This window comes from Mesoplodon bidens (assembly GCF_964165515.1).
Source record: "Mesoplodon bidens genome assembly, chromosome: 4".
NCBI lineage: Eukaryota > Metazoa > Chordata > Mammalia > Artiodactyla > Ziphiidae > Mesoplodon > Mesoplodon bidens.
In genome coordinates, this window is record NC_138160.1 from 113147776 (window position 1) to 113170432 (window position 22657).

Here is a 22657-nt window from a genome sequence, read left to right on the forward strand (position 1 = left end):
GAATGAACTGGCTGACCTTTGAAGGTTTGTTTCTGTCTAAGGATTCTCTGAACTTGGATTTGGATTTCTGCTCAGCCACCGTGCACTGTAGCCTTTAATTTTTTGAAGTGTACTTTAGGCTGTACAAATGATTCATCCTTGCCATTTTATACTTGATAACTGGCGTTAAGACTGATCATCCGTCAGGCAAAGAGGAAGGGTCTAAAATATCTCCCTGCGATCACAGGCCTTTTGAAATTCTCAGGATTAAAGAAAAAAATCAAACTCAGGGTATTCAAATGCCAAAATGGGATGAGGCTTGGAGGGGGCGTCACTAGCTCACTGACTGTACTACCTCTCCACTGTTCTGCCCCCAAATCTACTTGGGGAGCTTGGGGAGGCAGCCAGAGGCAGCAAGAGTGGAGGGAGGGGGCTGGCTCTGGGGGCCTGTGTTACTCTGGGATGCCAGCAAAGACGCTGGGACCTGGGGGCCTGACAGGTGTGCAGCAAGGCACAGAGCTGGGACCTGAGCTCTGTGACTCAGTGAGACACTTTTGAGCTGTGACCAGGCAGCACACCTGTGCTCACACCCTCTTGCCAGTGTGTGTGGGAAAGGAGGAGGGGACGAGGAGCAAAAACAGCTGTAGATGCCATGCACCGCAAAGCAGATGCAGGGAAAGCAGGTGCACTAAGGTCTGATCCTGAGCCCCAAAGCCCTTTCCCCTCTGCAAACATTCAGTGGCCTGGCCCTGGGCCCACAAAGAGGAACAAGATATACACTAGGTGCTTAATCAGTGCTTGTTGGATGGATGGATTGATGAAAAATGGAGAAAATGGAAATAAAGAAGGAAAAAAAAGCCAACAGGCCAGTGGAGAGGGGACAATCACACACAGGAAAAATGTGACTCCCGCTGAAGGAGCCACAGGAGGAAAGATAAGCACTGAGTGACTGATGCAGACGCAACTGGCGTTAATATTTTACAAACATTAAAGTGATGCATTTCAAGTTCCCTCTTAAATCATGTTCTGCTTGCTGCCCTCCCACCTCTGAGTCACGAGGCTTATTGCTCAGGGCAGAGAAGCTGCTAACCCTCTGTAGCAAGGCCCAGGCTCTGGAGATTCAGAGGGGTAGAGAGAGGGAGAGAAGAATTTGCTAAAATAGTTTAGCTCCCACTGTGCCCAAGTGCAGAGGAGACAACTCGTCCTCCTCAGAAGAGCCACAAGGCTCCGTGCTCTGTGGAAGTGGGAGGGGGTGTGGAAGGCACCCCTCGTCCCAGGCGTGTGGGAATAAGGAGGGAGACAGCGGGAAGGGCAGAGAGCATGCCTGATGGTGTGCGGGTGAGGGGAACCATGGGGGGCTCTAGGAGGAGGCTGAACCCTCCCTCAAGCGGCCTGCATCCCACCACCTCAGGCGACCACAAAGATGTGGCAGAGAGCCAGGGCCTGCGCTCGTCTGCCAGAGCCCCCTCGGTCCCTTGCGGCATGGAGGGGCCCAGAGGTTCCTGGCTGGGTCAGGGTGTGCTCTGGGCCTCTGTACCTGAGGAATGCATTGGACTCTCAGACCTGGGCCTGACGGAACGGCCTCCAGACCTCGAGGGTGCATCATGCCAGTGGGGACTCTGGACTCCACTAGGCTGAGAGTGTCCAGACCAAGAGCACAGCAGGGCTGACCTCTGCCGCGGGTGTCCGTGGACAGCGTGACCAGGGGTCCTCGTGGTGGGGACCAGAGGTGGCAGTGGACAGCCGCACGCTTCCCTCTACACTCAGAAACCAGCTTGGGGAGCTGGGAATTGGAGACACAAAGCATTTTTATTAGCTAGGGCATTACTTACGTGGACTGTTAAAATGATCAGCTCAGACTAAGCTTTACAATGGACTGAACATTTAGGGACATTTTTCTCCCAGTGGCTGGTGGGTGGGGTGTGTGAAGCGGTCAGTTATGTTACAAAAGGCACCTATGTTTCCTCTGCACGTATGAGCACCAATCAGAGTAAAAGTAAAAGGCCAACTGGGAAGTCAGGGAGGGGCCCTCAGAGGAAGCAGGACCTCCTCTGGGCTCCAGAACTCTGCTTCTCCAGGTATGGTTCCTCCCGCCACCTGCATCTCATCTCTGGGGCAACTGATCAAAACGCAGACTCCTGCCCCTCAAGCCCAGGTTGGTACAGACTGTCTGGTGGCAGGATGGGTATCAGGTTTTAACCATCATCCAGGGGCTTCTGTGGTACCTGAGGCCTGAGAGCCACTGCCTTAAAAGATTGGGGTGTGGTGGGAATGGGGAGATGGAAAGGGAGAATGTGGGTGCAGGTGGGGAGGGGAGGCAGTGTGGTCGGTGGGGTCCCGGGGGACTTAATTACCGGTCTAGGAGCATGGGAATGTAAGATTACGTGCAGTGTAGGAGCCCCTTCCACCACGTGTCCCCAAAGTCTTGCATTTTAAACAGTTGTAGAAAAATGGCTGGAGGAGCCTATAGCACAGGGCTAAAAACCAACCAACCAACCAACCAACCAACCAACCAACCAACCAGCCAACCAACCAACCAACCAACCAACCCGAGTGGGAAGCCTGTGTGGTTCGCCATCCGCCGCTGGGATAGCTAGTTCCCGCATCTTTCCTGAGCGCACCCTCGAACATTTGTATGTCTGAAGATGTATGATTTTCACGGAAAAGCCGCATGCAAAACTAGAATGCACGAATACTGACAAAACCATCATAATTCTGCTCCCATCAGCTACACAAATATTAACCAAACAGCAAATATTTGGGTCATTTAAAGTTTAATTAAATGAGTATTTTATTAGATTTAGTCCATGTCAATATTCCCCAGATCCTTTTAAAATTCTGGAGATATTTATGGCAAATGAACTGCCCCTCACTCTCGGTTATTTACTTTTCAACACGTCTCCCCCGCAGGCCCCATCTCCCAGGGTGATTTCCCAGTGAGGGAAAGACGGGGCAGCATCGTGGCCTGGGGCTCGAGCGAACTGGGCACATGCCTGGCTGTGGCTCTGGACACCTGGCCTCCAGGCCTGGCTCTGCTGGTGACACCCGAGTGGCCTCGGGCAGGTCCCTTCCTGTCCCTGGGCCTCAGTTTAGACATCCATATAATGAGGGATTGGGCTAGGAGGGCTCTGGGGGCCCGGCTGGCTTTCAGGCTCTAGGACTCAGAGTGCATGGTTCTGAGTAGACATCCCTGCTCACTCTCCCCGGTCCTGCTGGGAGCTGCCCGGCTGCTGCTTCCCTCAACGCCACCTGCCTCTGTTCCTTGCCCACTTGCCGTGATGGTACAAGTGATGCCTCAAGTGACAGCGTGAACAGCTGCCAAGCCCACAGGGGCTTCCCTCCTGATATCTCCTGAACCCTCCCATCCCTCTCCATCCAGGTCCTCAACAGCCTCCTGTGTGGTCACCCCTCCAGCTTGTCCCTTCTGCCCGTGAGTGTCCTGGTCACCACTTGGAGTACAAAATAGATCACAGCCCTGCTCAAAAGCTACTAGTGGCTCCCCATCACCCACAGATTCATGGTGAATTGAGAATAGTCCCTGACCTTGCCCCACATTCTCCTCCCAGGTGACTCAACATGGTACCCACTGGTCCCCATCCCATTGTAGTTTGGGGCCTAAGCTTGTGCCTCCTTGGCACCTTCTACTTGTCTATTCTGAGACTCTCACACTCTTGGTCCCCATCTCCAGGATGACCTCATAGGATGTTTCTGGGACTCTGAAGTCTTCACATAAGGAGACACTTGGACAGACATTGGGTGAAGATTGAAAGAAATCATCCTGGTGAACTTATCATGATCTTTTCAGCCTTAAGTAACAGAAACACTCAGAAATGCTCAACTAGCCTAGGAAAAAAAAAAAAAGAAAAAACAAGAACGGGGGTGATCTTAATGCCAGTAATTGGGAAATCTAAGGGGGTGGAGGAGGCTGCAAGCATCCAGGGCCCTCAACAATGGCACTCTCTGCGTGGCTGTAAGATGTCCAGGGGTGGCCCCACCCTCACACTGTTCCTGTACACAGGATCCCGGAGAAAGGGCCCAAATCCTTCCTGAGAGCCCTGCCAAAAAGCACGGGGGGAATCTAATTGCCCAGACTCATCTCCTGCGTTCTTTCCTGAAGCAATCAACCAGGCCAGGTGGATGGAGTACTCTGCAGTCGCAGTACTGATCGACCCACAGGCCTGAGCCATGTGGTCACCTCTGGGCCGGGTGCTGGGTGGTTGGGGGTGGGGTCAGATGTCATGACAGAAAGGGTGTGCTGGGCAGATCAACACCCTGTGACCCCCACAGAGACACAGAGAGGGCCCCTTTGGTCCCCTCCATTCCTTCACAGCCCCGTCTGGAAGCCTCTACGTGGTGCAAGATGATGGGACGGTGGCTGGAGCCATGTTGTGAAGACAATGAGAGTCATCAGAAGGAAACCTGATTTCAGTTACCACCGTCTGCCCCCCACCTGCCCCCTCTTTGGAGAGTGATCTGGAAGGGCTTTGTGGTGGTGGTGTGGCAGTGCTGAGGGGACCCCACAGTCCTCTCGAGCCTCCCATGGTGATGGGGACAGGAGGAGGGCCAGGCAGCCTGGGATTTGTGTAGATGGCCCTCTTATGTGTTCAGTGAACACACTGACTGAACTTCTACTGTGGGCTGAACCCCACCCCTGCCCAGGCACGTCTGTAGAGCAGGGGACTCAGGTATGTCTGCACCTGGACTCTGCTCTGGTGGGGCCCAGTGTCACGGGAGAGGGAGGTGGAGAAGCCACACTGCAGCCCTCCAGGGAGCAGCCTGCAGAAGAGCTGACAAGGGATCCTTCCAGCTCTTGGCTGTGGCTCTGCTGCTCCCATGGTGTTGACCATCTGTGGTCCCATGGGCCACTCTGTGGGAAGCATCCCTAGGTTTCTGGGGGACCAAGCAACAGGATATGCCTTGTGCCCCAGAGGATGGTGGGGGCAGTGACAGAGGGCTGGGCTGGGGTCTCCTGTCAGGTCTGGGGTGACAGTGAATCTGTAGAAAGAGGCTGGTGTCCCTGGAAAGGGAGGGCCAGGGTGGGGACCTTGTCTGGCACTGCTAGGCAGAGGTAGATACAAAGAGACAATGTCCTCACTATAAGAACCAGCACTGGAAGGCTGCCTGGTGTGTAGGCAATTCAAGGAGGGCAAGGGAGATGGGGGTTCCTCACAGCTTGGGACATCTGTCTCCCTATGGGCCAGGCCCTCAGACATCAGTCAACTTTTCTTTATTCCTCCTGGGATGAAGAGGCTCAGGTAGCATTGCCATGATTGTCAAAGTCAGCGTGGGTTGCTCAGCACAAGAGAGACCTTCCTGCTTCACTTGAGGCAGGAGATAGATGGGCCCCAGGCTGAGCAGCTGGAATCTATCCCCTATGGACAGATACTCCAAGATAAAGATAATGGCAGGAGCAAGGAGGAGCTGAGTCCTGCTTGGATGAAAAATAAAGAGACTACATATTTCTCATTTCTGAGGTCAAGGAGATTGCCCAAACTACACATGCACAGAAAGGTTCCTCAGAGATCAGAGAAGGGAGGGGGCGCCAGACCATAATATGTTCTGTCAACTTCTCAGAAACCCTTGTGCTGGAATCCACCTTGGCTAAGAGATGCACACGCACACAGGGGAGGGCCCTGAGTCAGACCAAATATGGACTCAGAGCCAGGCAAAGCAAGATGATTGGCCAGAGGAAACCAGAAGAACTGTCCCCATATACGTGATTTAAACTACCCCAAATGTGCAACTCTTCCTCTGAGCCCACCTGTGTGAGTCTATCCACACATACTTTTTTCCTCCTAATAAACACTGTTTCACTACTTTCCATCTCTTTGTTGAAATTCCTTTCTCCAAAGCTGACCTTGTCACTAACCACTGGCCCTGGTGGTCTAGTGGCTAGGATTTGGTGCGCTCGCTGCCGCGGCCTGGCTTCAGTCTCTAGTTGGGGAACTGAGATCCTGCTTTGAGCCACTGCAGGCCAAGGCCACCCGAGATCACACTCAGCAGGCTGCACGTCGGCAGGGGGGGTCCCAGCAGCGCTGTTTGGCCCTCCCGTATCTAGTACAGTGCCTGGCACACGGCAGGCGGGCTTCAGGTCCAGTCCAGGGAGACACCTCCCTGGCTCTCTAGGCCCTTCAAACCACAGTGGGAACACCCTTGGTTTTCCAGACACAGCCCTCACTCTCCTCCCCACACATGCACTCTCCCTGCTCCTTGGAGCTTGGAGAGAAGGGGCAGCACGGCGGATTAATGGACCCACCATGAGCGAGCGAACAAGCACGCTGCCTAGGAGCAGGAGGCCATAAAACTTGAATTGTGGGAGAACTGGGTTTTAGTTCCTATTACAGCTTTCCCTTAATCTCAGGCGCTATTTCTCACACTGACTTGAACTCAATGAGACACTCATAAACCCATCAGCACCCTCTCAAGCAGGCTTCTGGTGCTTCACAGCAATAGAAATTAAATTTCTTAAATTCCTGTCAAGTTGGTATTAGTTTTCTTATGCTAGAAATGCACTAATGGAACACATTCCTACCTGGACATTTGCCATTTTTCAAATGATGCTCTTGGTGGAAAGACTCTATTCAAACCTCAGTCTACCGGCCCCCACATCCCTGTGTTGACTGAGCTAGGCTCAGGGCAAACCTGGGCTCAGGGGCTGGCTGGAAATGAGGGAGACCTGGACAGACACCGCAGGCCAGGTGCTTAGAGAGCTCTCTGCAGTGGTGGCCTCTTTTCGCACTGCTCTCCTCCCATAGTAATGTGCTTCCCCTGTGCCCCGGGGAACACCCCCTCCCTGGGTGGCCTGGGAGTTGCCAAAGGGGGTGTGGCCCTGTGTGACAGACTCTATTAAGCTGGTCTTGTTCCTGTGACCAGGGCCACACTGTGAAATTGGTGAGTGGAACAGAAACCAGGGTAGAATGTGCATGCCTAAGGTCACCTGATCAAGTAGGGGACAGGCAACATCTAACATCCCCTGGGCCTGATGGCTTCCCCTGGCATTCATAGGGTGGGGCTGCTTTGGCTCACCCCATGAGGAGGTGATGGGGGTGCTTCGTGCCTCCCCTGTTCCCCTCCACCAGAGCCTGCCTCTCTGGGCTCCCTTCAAACACCTGCTGAGACTGTGTGGGTGGGAGGCTGGGAACAGGTGGTCTTGGGGCCTTTCATCTTGACACGCATGTTTTGAACACTGGGGTGTGTCTGGCCTGGGCAGGTGGCTCTGGACCAGCCAGACTTGCACTCATCCAAAATTTCCTGTTTCTTTATGCATAATCAGATTTAATTTTTGTGCCACTGTCATATTCCCTCTTGCTTGCTTCATTTTGGGGATGGTAATAAACGTACTAGTTAATTACCTCCAGGGAATTCCCTGGAGGTTCAGTGGTTAGGCTTTCACTGCCAAAGGCCCGGGTTTGATCCCTGGTTGGGGATCTAGGATCCCACAAGCCGAGTGGCGTGGCAAAAAAAAAAAAAAAATTACCTCCAGATCTGGGGGTAATTTCCTTTCTCAGTTGACTTATGTTGTTTGGGGCTGCTTCAACCATTTTTGCAGTTCAGTTAAGTTCTACTCTCTGAGGTGAACAGACACCCTTATAAGCTGCATGAAGACAGAAACCATGTCTTTTCTTTCTTTTGTATCCCAGCACCTAATACAATTCCTAGCACACAAAAAGGCTTAATAAGTAGTTTTAAGCAAGTGAGTGATTAGGGCAGTGTTCATTCAACAATTATATACTGAGCACTTGCCAGGATACAGTGGGTATCTGCTAGCAAGCAGAATAGGCCCAGAGTCCGCTAATCTGCGACTCCTGGCTCAGCACGGGGACAAGTGTTGTATGGAGGGAGAGCAGGCCCCTGAGCCTGTCCACAGACCCTGGTGCAGAGCCCCTGGCTCCTGCAGAGCCTGATACCCTCTTTTGGTAGAGCTCCCTGTTTGCCCAGTGGTGGGCCCTGCAGGGGTGGATGCAGAAGGTAGACCCATGTCCTGCTCCCAAAGAGCCCCGGTCTGGTGTAGCCTTCTCTTTGTTTGCAGGAGAGGCCTGTGCGGGGGCCAGGTCAGCTGGGCATCCTCTGAGTTCTAGGGTTCTGTTTTGCCTCCTCTGGCCAATGAACCCTTTTGGCTTTGGGAAAACTAAACCACACTGTGACTACTGTGGGCAGATGAGGGGAGGTGAGAGGTGAGCTCAGCGCCCAGAGACTGTGACACCACTGTCTCAGGGTGCCCTGGGGTGCCACGGGTGTGGCAGGCAGCAGACGCATCACTGGAAGCATGGGGTCAGCGCCAAGGTTCAAAGCCCAGGGTCTCCTGGTTAGCAGGGTGCGTGGCCTCCATGGTGCCTCCCAAGCTGGTCTTTGTGGCCTGGGGGAGCCTCGGCCAGGCCAGCCAGTCTATGTATTTCCCACACCCTGCCAAGCTGGCTCCCAAAAGGGGTGGAAGCGCCTCTGCTCAATATATTTGCAAAAGGAAAGTATTTTAACCAAAGTTGTCTTTTGGTGACTGTAGGGAAAAGAATGTATTGTCTTAGGTAATTGTATACTAGTTACTCGGAATTTGCAAAAATTCATACAGATGTCAAAGACTGGATCTAGAATCTCCTGGACAAGCTGTTGGTGGAGATGAGCAGACAGCTTTTATCTAACAGCACGAGGGTGCCATGCTATGTGTTCCCAGATGCTGGTTCATTTTCCAATCTCTGAGCACTCATGAAGACTATTTCTCAGCCCCTCTTGAAGCCAGGGTGCAGTGATATGACTGGTTCTGACCAAAAGAATCTGAACATGCCTGGCTACACAAGCAGTCCTTATGATGGTTAATTTTATATATCAACTTGACTGGGCCATGGGGTGCACAGAGAGTTGGTTAAACATTATTCTGGTGTATCTATGAGACTGTTTCTGGATGAGATGAACATTTGAATCAGTAGACTGAGTAAAGCAGATTGCCCTCCCTAATGTCCATGGGCCTCATCCAGTCAACTGAAGACCTGAATAAGACAAAAAGTCTGAGTAAGAGAGAGTTTCTTTTCCCTGACTGCCTTCAAGAGGGGCAGACTCTTCAGACTTGAACCAAGACAACATCTCTTCCTGGGTCTTGAGGTTGCTGGCTTTCAGACTGGAACTTACACCACTGGCTCTCCTAGGCCTCCTGCTTACTGACTGCAGATCTTAGGACTTCTCAGCCTCTATAATCATGTGAGCTAATTCCTAAAAATAAATAACTCTCCATCCATCCATCCATCCATCCATCCATCCATCTATCCATCCATCATCATCCATCCATCCATCCATCCTACTGGTTCTGGTACTCTGGAGAACCCTAACTAATGCAGTTATCATCCGCGCTCTCATTTCCTTCCATGGAGACTATATGGCGAAGCATTTTGTGAGAACAAAGAACAAAGTAGTCTCCTAGTTGCTGCTTGAGGAGAGCTGCCTGACCCTATCAGAACTGATGAGGGTGAGAAGTCAGTCTTTACTGCATTATGCCGCTGAGATTTTAGGGTTTCTATAGCACCTGGTGTTGATTACCTAATACATAACACCGCAGCCCCTCCCCCACTTAGAGGAAGAAATATAAGTTAATTTACTTCCACTGAAGAAATTGTAATGAGATGTGGAAGGGACTGGTGGGAGGGCAAGGCATTCAGGTCAGGAAGCCTCTGAGAATCCTCTGACAAGAGGAGATCTAACTTCTGTTCCAATCCCCAGAATATCTGTCCAGGGGTCTCATTCCCTTATCCCATAGCTATTACTACTGCTTTCACTATTAGTGTTTAAACTCTGTGCCCAAGGGAGGGGGCATCTAAGGGTGGGATGGGAGAGAATGTGTAAATAAATTACACAGTATAATATGCTCTATAGGTAGAAGGAACAAGATGCCAGGAGGGAATATCAGGGGAGCCCTATCAAGATGCAGGTGGAGACATTCAGGATCAAGATGGTGGAGTAGTAGGACATGAAGCTCAACTTCTCCCACAAATGCATCAAAAATACATGTACATTTGGAACGATTCTCACAGAATATCTACTGAACGCCAGCAGAAGACCTCAGACTGCTGAAAGGGCAAAAAAATTTCCATGTAACCAATAGGAAAAGAGAAAAAAAAAAAAGAAAGCGAGAAAGGAATAGGGATGGGACCTGCATCCATCCCTGGGAGGGAGCTGTGGAAGAGGAAAGGTTCCTGCACCCTGGGAAGCCCCCTCATCTGGCAGGGAGATTGGCTGGGACAGAAGGGGAGCTTCAGAGCTTCAGAGGAGAACGCAGCAGCCAGTCTGTGGCAGCCAGAGCAGAGGGAGAACTACACAGATGGTCAGTGCCACTGCCCTGCACTCTCCAGCCTGAGAGATGTAACCGCCCATGCGGGCAGGGGCTGGAGGCTGGAACTCGGGCTTCAGAGATCAGAACCAGGGAGAGGATTGAGGTTGGCTGTGTGCAAACAGCCTGGGGTGGCTGGAATCCTATGTGACCTCAACTGAGGGTGTACGCAGAGGAAATCTGGGCTGCCTTAGAGGTCCGTCGCCATTGTTTGGGGGGTGCCCAAGGGGAGAGGTGGGACCCAGATTGTAGCCCTTTTCCCTTTGTGCACACTTGCAGAGGGCAAGACACTGCCTGCACAGGCTCCAAGGGCAGTTGTGAACCATCATTGCTGCTCATCCAAACACCAGGAGTGGTTATGAGCCTCTGCCACTGCCCTCGCAGACTCCAGGAGTGGTTAGGAGACACATCCACTTCCATCATGTGCTCTGGGGATGCGCCTGAGCCGCCACTGCTGTTGAGAACCCCAGGACTGGGAACCAGCTGCCACATCTGTACACTCCCTATCAAGGGGATAATGACCAGCACTCCCTGAGGAAAGAGGCGACAGGCATCCATACTAAAAACAGCCCTCGCACCAAATATATTAAACCCACACAAGCTACACAGGGGCACCCTCACATATAAATAGTCCTCCAAGACCACAGTGGACAATTGTTTCTCCTAAACTCACAGAGTAAGACAAATATAAGTAAAATGAAGAAGCAGAGGAACCACTACCAGTTAAAAGACCAAGAGAATTTCTCTGAAGGAACAAATAATGAAACAGACTTCTTCAGTCTAATCGGCACTGATTTCAAAAAGGAGATAATGAAAATATTAAAGGAATTCAGAAAGGCTATTGACAGAAATGCAGAATACTGTAAAAAGGAACTAGAAACTATAAAGAGGAATCAAGAAAAATTAGAAAACTCATTTTCAGAGATGAAAGCTGAGCTAATGGCAATGAATAGTAGAATGAATAATGAAGAAGAACAAATAAGGGACCTGGAAGACAGAATAACAGAAACCACCCAATCAGGCCAGCAGACAGAGAGCCAAACAAACAAACAAAAAAGAAAGCAATGTGAGACCTATGGGATAATATAAAGCGTGCCAATCTACACATAATAGGGATTCCAGAAGGGGGAGAAAGAGAAAAGGGTACAAAAAATGTATTTGAAGAAATTATGGCTGAAAACTTCCCAAACCTAAAGAAGGAAACAGATATGCAGGTATAGGAAGCACAGAGGGTCCAAAATAATATATACACAAACAGACGTACACCAAGACATATTATAATAAAAAATAGCAAAAGTTAAAGATAAAGAGAGGATTCTAAAGGCAGCAAGAGAAAAACAAAGAGTTAATTACAAGGGAACCCCCATAAAGCTATCAGCTGATTTCTCTACAGAAACACTGCAGGCCAAAAGGGAGTGGCAAAATATTCAAAGTCCTGAAAGGGAAAAATCTGCAACCTAGGATACTCTACCCAGTAAGATTATCATTTAGAATAGAAGGAGAGATAAAGAATTTCTCAGAGAAGCAAAAACTAAAAGAATACAGCAATATTAAACTATCCTAAAGGAAATATTGAAAGGTCTTCTCTAAATAGAAAAGAAGAATCTATAGGAAAGAGAAAATCACAGTTAGAAAGTAAATCACTTAAATAAGCCAGTACACAGATTAAGAAAAAAATCAAAAAATTTCTGTGAAAGTGAAAATAACCACAATTAACAGCAAAAGGATGAACATGAAGATGTAAAAGAGGCCATCAAAATCATAAAATGTGGGGAAGCAAGAAAATGTAGATTTTTTCCCCCTAGAATGTGTTTGAGCCTATATGACCACCAGTCTAAGGCAAGTAGATATAGGAAGGGGCTAACATACTTGAAAAACAGGGTAACCACATATCAAAAACATATAGCAGATTCACAAAAACTGAAGAGAGCATAATTATAATACAAAAGAAAATCATCAAACCACAAAAGGAAAAACAAAAAGAAAAAGAACAAAGAAAAAATATAAAATCAATGGGAAAACAAGGTTTAAAATGGCAATAAATACATATCTATCAATCATTACCTTAAATGTCAATGAACTAAATGCTCCAATCAAAACACACAGAGTGGCAGATTGTATAAAAAAGCAAGAGCTTACAATACGCTGCCTACAAGAGACCCACTTTAGGGTAAAGGACACACATAGATTAAAAGTGAGGGAATGGAAAAAGATATTCCACACAAACAGAAATGACAAGAAAGCAGGGGTTGTAATACTCATATCGGACAAAATAACTTTAAAACAAAGGCCATAAAGAAAGATAAAGAAGGACACTATATAATGATAAAAGGATCAATACAAGAAGAGGATTTTACACTCATCAACATATATGCACCTAATACAGGAGCACCCTAATACATAAAATACTAACAGACATAAAGGAAGAAATTGACAGGAATACAATAATAGTTGGAGACTTTAACACCCCACTCACATCAATGGACAGATCTAGACAGAGAATCAATAAGGCAACAGAGATTGTAAATGAAACAACAGAACAGTTAGACTTATTGATATTTTCAGGACATTACATCCAAAAAAAGCAGAATACATATTCTTTTCATGTGCACATGGAACATTCTCTAGGATTGACCGCATACTATGGCACCAAACAAGCCTCAACAAATTTAAGAGTATAGAAATTATCTCAGGCATCATTTTTGACCACAACAACATGAAACTGGAAATCATCCACAGAAAAAGAAACAAGGAAAAACAATTACACAGAGAGAAATAACATGCTACTAAAAAAGCAATGGGTTAATGATGAAATCAAAGAAGAAATTAAAAAATATCTTGAGGCAAATGACAATGAAAACACAACCATAGAAAATATATGGGATCCAGCAAAAGCAGTTCTTAGAGCGAAGTTCATAGCGATACAGGCCCTATGTAAGAAACAAGAAAAATCTCACATAAACAACCTAACCCACCACCTAAAAGAATTAGAAAAAGAAGAATAAATAAAACCTAAAGTCAGCAGAAGGAAGTAGATAATAAAGGTCAGAGAGGAAATAAATAGAGATTAAAAAAACAAGCAAAAAAAATCAATAAAACCAAGAGCTGGTTCTTTGAAAAGATAAACAAGATTGACAAACCTCTGGCCAGGCTCACCAAGAAGAAGAGTGAGAGAACCCAAATAAACAAAATAAGAAATGAAAAAGGAAACATAGCAACTGATACTGGAGAGATACAAAAAACCATAAGGAAATACTATGGAAAATTATTTGCCAACAAATTCAACAACCTAGAAGAAATGGACAAGTTTCTAGAAACATACAGCTCACCAAAACTGAATCAAAAGGAAATAGATAGTTTGAACAGACTGCTCACTAGAAGTGAAACAGAATCTGTAATTAAAAAACTCCCTATGAACAAAAGTCCAAGGACCAGATGGCTTCACAGGTGAATTCTACCAAACATACAAAGAAGAACATATACAGATCCTTTTCAAGCTCTTACAAAAAAATGAAGAGGAGGGAACACTCTCAAAAACATTCTATGAAGCCACATGACCCTGATACTAAAACCAGACAAAGATACCACTGAAAAAGAAAATTATAGGACAATATCTTTGATGAATATAGATGCAAAAATTCTCAACAGATATTAGCAAACTGAATCCAACAACACATAAAAAAGATCGTACACCATGACCAAGTGGGATTCTTCCCAAGGTCACAAGGATGGCTCAACATATCCAGATCACTTAAAGTGATACACCACACAAACAAAAGAAAAGACAAAAACCACATGATCATCTCAATAGATGCAGAAAAACCATCTGACAAAATTCAACATCCGTTCATGATAAAAACTCTTACAAAAGTGGGTATAGAGAGAATGTATCTCAATATAATAAAAACTATTTATGGCAAACCTACAGCCAATATAATACTCAATGGTTAAAAGCTGAAAGCCTTCCCACTAAAATCTGGAACAAGTCAAGGATGCCCACTGTCACCTCTTCTATTCAACACAGTATTGGAAGTCCTAGCCACAGCAATCAGATAAGAAAAAGAAGTAAAATGTATCCAAATTGGAAGGGAAGAAGTAAAATTGTCATCATAGCAGATGATATGATACTATATACAGAAAACCTTAAAGACTCCACACGAAAACTACTAGAACTGATAAACAAATTCATCAGGGTAGCAGGATACAATATTAACATACAGAAATTGGTTGCATTTCTTTATACCAACAATGAAATATCAGAAAGAGAATGTCAAAAAACAATACCTTTAAAATAGCACCCCCCAAAATAAAATACTTAGGAATAAACCTAACCAAGGAGGTGAAAGATTTATACACTGAGAACTATAAAGTATTAATAAGGAAACTGAAGATGATTCAAAGAAATGGAAAGATATCCCATGCTCTTTGATTGGAAGAATTAATAATGTTAAAATGGCCATACTACCCAAAGTAACTACAAATTTAATGTGATCCCTACCAAATTATCCATGACATTTTTCACAGAATTAGAATAAATAATCATAAAATTCATATGGAACCATAAAAGACACAGAATGAATTGCCAAAGCAATCCTGAAGAAAAAGAACAAAGCAGGATGCATAACCCTCCCAGACTTCAGACAATACTACAAAGCTACAGTAATCAAAACAGCGTGGTATTGGCACAAAAACCGACATATGGACCAATGGAACAGAATGGAGGGCCCAGAAATAAACCCACACACTTATGGTCAGTTAATCTTCGACGAAGGAGTTAAGAAAATACAATGGGAAAAAGACCGTCTCTTCGGCAAGTGGTGCTGGGAAAGTTGGAGAGCTGCATATAAATCAATGGAGTTAGAAAACACCCTCTCACCATACACAAAAATAAACTCAAAATGTCTTGAAGACTTAGACATAAGACATGACAACATAAAACTCCTAGAAGAGAATAGAGGCAAAACATTCTCTGACATAAATCATACCAATGTTTTCTTAGGTCAGTCTCCCAAGGCAATAGAAATAAAAACAAAAATAAACAAATTGGACCTAGACAAACTTACAAGCTTTTGCACAGCAAAGGAAACCATAAACAAAATGAAAAGATAACCTACAGAATGGGAGAAAATATTTGCAAATGATGCAACTGACAAGAACTTAATATACAAGCAGCTTATACAACTCAATAACAAAACCCCAAACAACCCAAATGAAAAATGGGAAGAAGACCTACATAGACATTTCTCCAAAGAAAAAATACAAACAGCCAATAGGCACATAAAAAGATGCTCAACATCACTAATTATTAGAGAAATGCAAATCAAAATGACAATGAGGTACCACCTTATACTGGTCAGAATGGCCATTATTAAAAAAGTCTACAAATAACAAATGCTGGAGAGGATATGGAGAAAAGGGTACCCTCCTACACTGTTGGTAGGAACATAAGTTGGTGCAACCACTGTGGAAAACAATATGGCAGTTCCCTAGAAAACTAAAAATAGAATTACCCTATGATCCAGCAATCCCATTCCTGGGCATATAACCAGAAAAAAATATAATTCAAAAACGTACATGGGAAAGGGGGAAGATGGCAGAAGAGTAAGACGCGGAGATCACCTTCCTCCCCAGATACATCAGAAATACATCTACACGTGGAACAACTCCTACAGAACACCTACTGAATGCTGGCAGAAGACCTCAGACCTCCCAAAAGGCAAGAAACTCCCCACATACCTGGGTAGGGCAAAAGAAAAAAGAATAAACAGAGACAAAAGGATAGGGACGGGACCTGCACCAGTGGGAAGGAGCTGTGAAGGAGGAAAGGTTTCCACACACTAGAAGCCCCTTCACAGGTGGAGACTGCGGGTGGCAGAGCGGGGAGGCTTTGGAGCCACGGAGGAGAGCACAGCAACAGGGGTGCGGAAGGCAAAGCGGAGAGATTCCCGGACAGAGGATTGGTGCCCACCGGCACTCACCAGCCCGAGAGGCTAGTCTGCTCACCCGCTGGGGCGGGCGGGGCTGGGAGCTGAGGCTCGGGCTTCGGGTCAGAGCGCAGGGAGAGGACTGGCGGTGTGAACACAGCCTGAAGGGGTTAGTGCACCACAGCTAGCCGGGAGGGGGTCCGGGAAAAAGTCTGGAGTGACCGAAGACGCAAGAGACTTTTTCTTCCCTCTTTGTTTCCTGGTGCACGAGGAGAGGGGATTAAGAGCACGCTTAAAGGAGCTCCAGAGACGGGCGCAAGCCGCAGCCATCAGTGCGGACTCCAGAGACGGGCATGAGACGCTAAGGCCGCTGCTGCCGCCACCAAAAAGCCTGTGTGCGAGCACAGGTCACTGTCCCCACCTCCCCTCCTGGAGCCTGTGCAGCCTGCCACTGCCAGGGTCCCGTGATCCAGGGACAACTTCCCCGGGAGAGGGCACAGTGCGCCTCAGGCTGGTGCAACATCACGCTGGCCTCTGCCACCGCAGGCTCGCCCCGCACTCTGTACCCCTCCCTCCCCCCGGCCTGAGTGAGCCAGAGCCCCCGCATCAGCTGCTCCTTTAACCCCGTCCTGTCTGAGCGAAGAACAGACGCCCTCCAGCGACCTACACGCAGAGGTGGGTCTAAATCCAAACCTGAACCCCGGGAGCTGTGCAAACAAAGAGAAAGGGAAATCTCTCCCAGCAGCCTCAGGAGCAGTGGATTAAATCTCCACAATCAATTTGATGTACCCTGCATCGGTGGAATACCTGAATAGACAAAGAATCATCCCAAATTGAGGAGGTGGATTTTGAGGGCAAAATATATTATTTTTTCCCCCTTTCCTCTTTTTGTGAGTGTGTATGTGTATGCTTCTGTGTGAGATTTTGTCTGTATAGCTTTGCTTTCACCATTTGTCCTAGGGTTCTGTCTGCCCGTTTTTTGTTTGTTTTTTACTTAAATTTTTTTTTTCTTAATAATTATTTTTTATTTTAATAGCTTTATTTTATCTTACTTTATTTTATCCCCTTTCTTTCTTTCCTTCCCTCCTTCCCTCTTTCCCTCCTTCCCCTTCCCCCTTCCTTCCTCTCTCCCTCCCTCTCTCTCTCTTTCTTTTTCTACTTTTTCTCCCTTTTATTCCGAGCCGTGTGGATGAAAGGCTCTTGGTGCTGCAGCCAGGAGTCAGTGTTGTGCCTCTGACATGGGAGAGCCAACTTCAGGACAGTGGTCCACAAGAGACCTCCCAGCTCCATGTAATATCAAACGGTGAAAATCTCCCAGAGATCTCCATCTCAACACCAACACCCAGCTTCACTCAACGACCAGCAAGATACAGTCTGGACACACTATGCCAAACAACTAGCAAGACAGGAACACAACCCCATCCATTAGCAGAGAGGCTGCCTAAAATCATAAGGCCACAGACACCCCAAAACACACCACCAGACGTGGACCTGCCCACCAGAAAGACAAGATCTGGTCTCATCCACCACGACACAGGCACTAGTCCCCTCCACCAGGAAGCCTACGCAACCCACTGAACCAACCTTAGACACTGGGGGCAGACACCAAAAAAAACGGGAACTATGAACCTGCAGCCTGCAAAAAGGAGACCCCAAACACAGTAAGATAAGCAAAATGAGAAGACAGAAAAACACACAGCAGATGAAGGAGCAAGATAAAAACCCACCAGACCTAACAAATGAAGAGGAAATAGGCAGTCTACCTGAAAAGAACTCAGAATAATGATAGTAAGGATGATCCAAAATCTTGGAAATAGAATAGAGAAAATGCAAGAAACATTTAACAAGGACCTAGAAGAACTAAAGAGGAAACAAGCAATGATGAACAGCACAATAAATGAAATTAAAAATACTCTAGAAGGGATCAATAGCAGAATAACTGAGGCAGAAGAATGGATAAGTGACCTGGAAGATAAAATAGTGGAAATAACTACTGCAGAGCAGAATAAAGAAAAAAGAATGAAAAGAACTGAGGACAGTCTCAGAGATCTCTGAGACAACATTAAACGCACCAACATTCGAATTATAGGGGTTCCAGAAAAAGAAGAGAAAAAGAAAGGGACTGAGAAAATATTTGAAGAGATTATAGTTGAAAACTTCCCTAATATGGGAAAGGAAATAGTTATTCAAGTCCAGGCAGCACAGAGAGTCCCATACAGGATAAATCCAAGGAGAAATACGCCAAGACACATATTAATCAAACTGTCAAAAATTAAATACAAAGAAAACATATTAAAAGCAGCAAGGGAAAAACAACAAATAACACACAAGGGAATCCCCATAAGGTTAACAGCTGATCTTTCAGCAGAAACTCTGCAATCCAGAAGGGAGTGGCAGGACATATTTAAAGTGATGAAGAAGGAAAACCTACAACCAAGATTACTCTACCCATCAAGGATCTCATTCAGATTTGATGGAGAAATTAAAACGTTTACAGACAAGCAAAAGCTGGGAGAGTTCAGCGCCACCAAAGCAGCTTTACAACAAATGCTAAAGGAACTTCTCTAGGCAAGAAACAAAAGAGAAAGAAAAGACCTACAATAGTGAACCCAAACCAATTAAGAAAATGGGCATATGAACATACGTATCGATAATACCTTAAATGTAAATGGACTAAATGCTCCCACCAAAAGACACAGATTGGCTGAATGGACACAAAAACAAGACCCATATATATGCTGTCTACAAGAGACTCACTTCAGACCTAGGGACACATACAGACTGAAAGTGAGAGGATGGAAAAAGATATTCCATGCAAATGGAAATCAAAAGAAAGCTGGAGTAGCAATTCTCATATCAGACAAAATAGACTTTAAAATAAAGACTATTACAAGAGACAAAGATGGACACTACATAATGATCAAGGGATCGATCCAAGAAGAAGATATAACAATTGTAAATATTTATGCACCCAACATAGGAGCACCTCAATACATAAGGCAAATACTAACAGCCATAAAAGAGGAAATCGACAGTAACACATTCATAGTAGGGGACTTTAACACCCCACGTTCACCAATGGACAGATCATCCAAAATGAAAATAAATAAGGAAACACAAGCTTTAAATGACACATTAAACAAGATGGACTTCACTGATATTTACAGGACATTCCACCCAAAAACAACAGAATACACATTTTTCTCAAGTGCTCATGGAACATTCTCCAGGATAGATCATATCTTGGGTCACAAATTAAGCCTTGGTAAATTTAAGAAAATTGAAATTGTATCAAGTATCTTTTCCGACCACAATGCTATGAGACTAGATATCAATTACAGGAAAAGACCTCTAAAAAATACAAACACATGGAGGCTAAACAATACACTACTTAACAACGAAGTGATCACTGAAGAAATCAAAGAGGAAATCAAAAAATACCTAGAAACAAATGACAATGGAGACAGGATGACCCAAAACCTATGGGATGCAGCAAAAGCAGTTGTAAGAGGGAATTTTATAGCAATACAATCCTACCTTAAGAAACAGGAAACATCTCGAATAAGCAACCTAACCTTGCACCTAAAGCAATTAGAGAAACAAGAACAAAAAAAGTCCAAAGTTAGCAGAAGGAAAGTAATCATAAAGATCAGATCAGAAATAAAAAGAAATGAAGGAGATGATAGCAAAGATCAATAAAACTAAAAGCTGGTTCTTTGAGAAGATAAATAAAATTGATAAACCATTAGCCAGACTCATCAAGAAAAAAAGGGAGAAGACTCAAATCAATAGAATTAGAAATGAAAAAGGAGAAGTAACAACTGACACTGCAGAAATACAGAAGGTCATGAGACATTACTACAAGCAACTCTATGCCAATAAATTGGACAACCCAGAAGAAATGGTGACTAAAAATCTTCCAGGAAACAAAAGCCCAGGACCAGATGGCTTCAGGGAGAATTCTAACAAACATTTGGAGAAGAGCTAACACCTATCCTTCTCAAACTCTTCCAAAATATAGCAGAGGGAGGAACACTCCCAAACTCATTCTATGAGGCCACCATCACCCTGATACCAAAACCAGACAAAGATGTCACAAAGAAAGAAAACTACAGGCCAATATCACTGATGAACATAGATGCAAAAATCCTCAACAAAATACTAGCAAACAGAATCCAACAGCACATTAAAAGGATCATACACCATGATCAAGTGGGGTTTATTCCAGGAATGCAAGGATTCTTCAATATACGCAAATCAATCAACGTGATACACCATATTAACAAATTGAAGGAGAAAAACCATATGATCATCTCAATAGATGCAGAGAAAGCTTTCGACAAAATTCAACACCCATTTATGGTAAAAACCTTGCAGAAAGTAGGCATAGAGGGAACTTTCCTCAACATCATAAAGGCCATATATGACAAACCCACAGCCAACATCGTCCTCAATGGTGAAAAACTGAAACAATTTCCACTAAGATCAGGAACAAGACAAGGTTGCCCACTCTCACCACTTTTATTCAACACAGTTTTGGAAGTTTTAGCCACAGCAATCATAGAAGAAAAGGAAATAAAAGGAATCCAAATTGGAAAAGAGGAAGTAAAGCTGTCACTGTTTGCAGATGACATGATACTATACATAGAGAATCCTAAAGATGCTACCAGAAAACTACTAGAGCTAATCAATGAATTTGGTAAAGTAGCAGGATACAAAATTAATGCCCAGAAATCTCTTGCATTCCTAATACACTAATGATGAAAAATCTGAAAGTGAAATTAAGAAAACACTCCCATTTGCCATTGTAACAAAAGAATAAAATATCTAGGAATAAACCTACCTAAGGAGACAAAAGACCTGTATGCAGAAAATTATAAGACACTTATGAAAGAAATTAAAGATGATACATATAGATGGAGAGATATACCATGTTCTTGGATTGGAAGAATCAACATTGTGAAAATGACTCTACTACTCAAAGCAATCTACAGCATCAATGCAATCCCTATCAAAGTACCCCTGGCATTTTTCACAGAACTAGAACAAAAAATTTCACAATTTGTATGGAAACACAAAAGACCCCAAAGAGCCAAAGCAATCTTGAGAACGAAAAACGGAGCTGGGGGAATCAGGCTCCCTGACTTCAGACTATACTACAAAGCTACAGTAATCAAGACAGTATGGTACTGGCACAAAAACAGAAAGATAGCTCAATGGAACAGGATAGAAAGCCCAGAGATAAACCCACGCACATATGGTCACCTTATCTTTGATAAAGGAGGCAGGAATGTACAGGGGAGAAAGGACAGCCTCTTCAATAAGTGGTGCTGGGAAAACTGGACAGGGACATGTAAAAGTATGAGCTTGGAACACTCCCTAACACCATACACAAAAATAAGCTCAAAATGGATTAAAGACCTAAATGTAAGGCCAGAAACTATCAAACTTTTAGAGGAAAATATAGGCAGAACATTCTGTGATATAAATCACAGCAAAATCCTTTTGGACCCACCTCCTAGAGAAATGGAAATAAAAACAAAAATAAACAAATGGGACCTAATGTAACTTCAAAGTTTCTGCACAGCAAAGGAAACCATAAACAAGACCAAAAGACAACCCTCAGAATGGGAGAAAATATCTGCAAATGAAGCAACTGACAAAGGATTAATCTCCAAAATTTACAAGCAGCTCATGCAGCTCAATAACAAAAAAACAAACAACCCAATCCAAAAATGGGCAGAAGACCTAAATAGACATCTCTCCAAAGAAGATATACAGATTGCCAACTAACACATGAAAGAATGCTCAACATCATTAATCATTAGAGAAATGCAAATCAAAACTACAATGAGATATCATCTCACACCGGTCAGAATGGCCATCATCAAAAAATCTAGAAACAATAAATGCTGGAGAGGGTGTGGAGAAAAGGGAACACTCTTGCACTGCTGGTGGGAATGTGAATTGGTACAGCCACTATGGAGAACAGTATGGAGGTTCCTTAAAAAACTACAAATAGAAATACCATATGACCCAGCAATCCCACTACTGGGCATATACCCTGAGAAAACCATAAATCAAAAAGAGTCATGTACCAAAATGTTCACTGCAGCTCTATTTACAATAGCCAGGTGATGGAAACAACCTAGGTGTCCATCATCGGATAAATGGATAAAGAAGATGTGGCACATATATACAATGGAATATTACTCAGCCATAAAAAGAAGTGAAATTGAGTTATTTGTAGTGAGGTGGAGGGACCTAGAGTCTGTCATACAGAGTGAAGTAAGTCAGAAAGAGAAAGACAAATGCCGTATGCTAACACACATATATGGAATCTAAGGAAAAAAAAGTCATGAAGGACCTAGGGGTAAGACGGGAATAAAGACACAGACCTACTAGGGAATGGACTTGAGGATATGGGGAGAGGGAACGGTAA

At 45.0% G+C, this 22657-nt stretch overlaps 1 protein-coding gene across 5 annotated transcripts in view; it reads right to left on the minus strand.

Moving 5' to 3' along the window:
* The window catches only part of FSTL4 (follistatin like 4), a 723812-nt gene that overhangs the window by 66153 nt on the left and 635002 nt on the right, over positions 1-22657 (minus strand). The gene's annotated exons all lie outside the window — the stretch shown is intronic.